This window comes from Monopterus albus, unplaced genomic scaffold, assembly GCF_001952655.1.
Source record: "Monopterus albus unplaced genomic scaffold, M_albus_1.0 scaffold77.1, whole genome shotgun sequence".
Classification (NCBI taxonomy): Eukaryota; Metazoa; Chordata; class Actinopteri; order Synbranchiformes; family Synbranchidae; genus Monopterus; species Monopterus albus.
The window spans coordinates 515,622-518,608 of NW_018127957.1; positions in this window are offsets into that span (position 1 = coordinate 515,622).

Genomic DNA, 2,987 nt, shown 5'->3' on the forward strand with positions numbered 1-2,987 from the left:
GTCTCAGTAAAACAGGCATGGAGGCTTCTGGTCCTGGGCTCAATCCACTTATGTAACATTGTCACTGGTGGAGAAGGAGCACCATCTGGGCCTGGGGCTACTGTACTCTCTGTCCTTGATGTGTGTGCATGTGTGGCCATGCCTTTGTCAGTTTGTAAAGCAGAGAAGAAAGGGGTATCACTGCTATCCCATTCTGTTATCTCAGTCATTAAAAGTAAACAGTGATTCAAATTCAAAATGACATTTTCCACAGAACCTTCACAGTTGCTTTAGTATAAATGGTGATAAATGTGCTAACATTTCTCCATCTTCATCCACCTATGGGTATCTCCTTTCTATTTTCAGAATCAGAATCAGCTTTATTGGCCAGGTGTGTTGGACACACGAGGAATTTGACTCTGGTACATTGGCTCTCAATGTGTATGTACATACGTATCAACAAGCAAAGGAATGTGTATTAGGAAAAGAGATAAAAAATAAGAGTAAAGTACTTATAAATAGAGACCTGTACATATATATATATATATAGAGAGAGAGGACCCGAAAGTGGGGGGCAAGTGGGGAATTTTTTTTATATATATATACTGTATATACACACAGTCTGGATTCAACGGAGCTATATGTACAATGTATATTTACAGGTATTGCACTGAGGGTTATTGTCCAGTCATACAGTCGTGGGTTAAGTGTTCATCAGAGTTACAGCCAGGGGGAAGAAACTGTCCCTGTGCCTGGTTGTCTTGGTGCACAGTGACCTGTAACACCATCCAGAGGGGAGGAGTTCAAACAGATTGTGTCTGGGTGTGAGGGGTCTGCAGTGATCCTCTCTGCCCTCCTTTTGACCCGTGATGAGTACATGTCCTCCATGGAGGGCAGGTTCACACCAATGACCTTTCTGCAGTCCTGACTGTCCACTGAAGTCTTTACTTGTCCTGTTTAGTTGCTGAGCCAAACCAGACAGTGATGGAGGCGCAGAGAACAGACTCGATGATTCCTCTGTAGAACTGTATCAGCAGCTCCTGAAGTCCGGAGGTATAGAAAACAGTATAGGACTTCAAATGCGGTTGCTATTGCTATTATGGGAGCCAATTCTTCTGGGGGAGATGGGCAATTGTGAATGGGGTGCCTCAGGGGTCCATCCTTTGCCCATGTCTATTTTCTATGTACACATTCCTCCTGCAACATGCTATTTTAGACACAGTTGTGCATTTTATTTGTATGCTGATGATTCACAAATGTATCTTTCCACTGATCCTGACAAGACTGACCATCTATACAGAGACAGGACAACTTTTTCTTAAATTCAAAGCGGGGTGTTTTGGATGTCTTAATGTTTTGAATGTTTTTTATTTGTTGCCTTAATTTTCTAACCTTGTTTGTTGTCTGTCTTCTGTGTTCTATCTCCCTGTTTTGTAGACTTTTACCTGTCTGTCTGGTTTGACTCTTGATGACTGTTGCTGCCTTTTGAACTAATTTTTCATTGTTTTTACTGTCTGCATTTGAGTAATAGATCTGTGATCAAGTGTTACAACTGTCATATGTAAATCCATGTAGATGGCATCAAACAGTAGGAGACTGTATTTATGAGTTCATCTTTTCATGTGAGACAGATAAGCCATTTTTGGATAATAAACCCCCTCACTGTGTAATCCGACTAATTCTTCTAAGTGTGAATCTGTTCTGAATGAGATGATTTATTTTGAGCCCACAGGTTGTGAAAGTACAAGCCCATACCTTTTCTACTCTGACACTCTTATAGAAAGCCAGTAGCTGGAGCACCTCCAAGGTTTGGATGAATATCAAACTCTGATACTGTATTTTAATCATCTTTACAGGAGATGAGCAACTATGTTACAAAATACCTTGGTGTTTGAGAAAGGAAGTTCCTTTTTCACCTTATGAACAGAATGTTTAACAACAGAATCTATATAAATTCTGTAAAACCCTCGGGTGCACTTATTAGTTTCCTGCAACGCTTTCAGTTGCACACCACTGACAAACAAAATAAGGATTGTAATCTGCTAGCTATACAACCACTTATCATGTGACCAGTGTTTTACCATTAAAGAGTAAGTACACACTAAATGTCTTATATAACCTTCCACATTTACATTTCTAAAAAGTGCAACAGAGTCATTGTGTGGCTACTTTGCTGCTTGGCTGACATCTCAAACTAAAAGAGAGGCTCTGCATGAGCTACTTCTGTTTTTGTTCAAGACATTTTGAGGCATTTTCTCCACAGATCAACCTGGACGTCTTTTGTCAGATTTGCAAAATACTCTCTCTGTGTTCTCTGTCAATGCTATTTCATGCCTCAGTAACTAAATGGCGCACAGTTGATCTGCTGGAGGTAAAAAAAAAAAAAAAACTCAGTAAGTGGTTTCAGTTCAAATGTGACCTGCTGTATTTTAGGAGAGGGAAAAGGCCAGCAGAGGAGAGTGTGTGAGTGCTGTTTTGAGCCCTGCAGCCTCCTCACTCAGGAGGACCAGCAGTAATGACCTCCCTCCGCTCTGCAGAGCACCTTCAGCCTGGCCGTGGGCTGAGGCAATCTGGTGCTTGTTTGTGCCGGTGACATCTGCTCCCACAGAGAACTGGGATTATTTCTCCTCTCTTTACTGAGTTCCTGAATATGAACCTGTGTTTTTGTGGATATTATTGCATGTGGGGATGTGATGAGTGAGACAGACAATGAGAAGAGCACTTGCTTATGAGCATATGCTTGTCAAGTGAAAAGTACAGTCTGAGTAGGATGGGTTTGTGAAGGCAGCTCCTGGTATTTTTAAACTAATTTGAAGCATAAATATATATTTTCTGTACTACTCTGTGTCTACTGCACACTCAAGGTTCAAAGTGTTTATTTGTCATATGCACAGTTAGGAAACGTGTTTCCCTGTACAATGAAATTCTTACTTTGCCGTCCACATGAATGCCACAAAATACAAATGAAATATAAAGTAGATAAATAAGTAACACAAAATCTAAGGCAC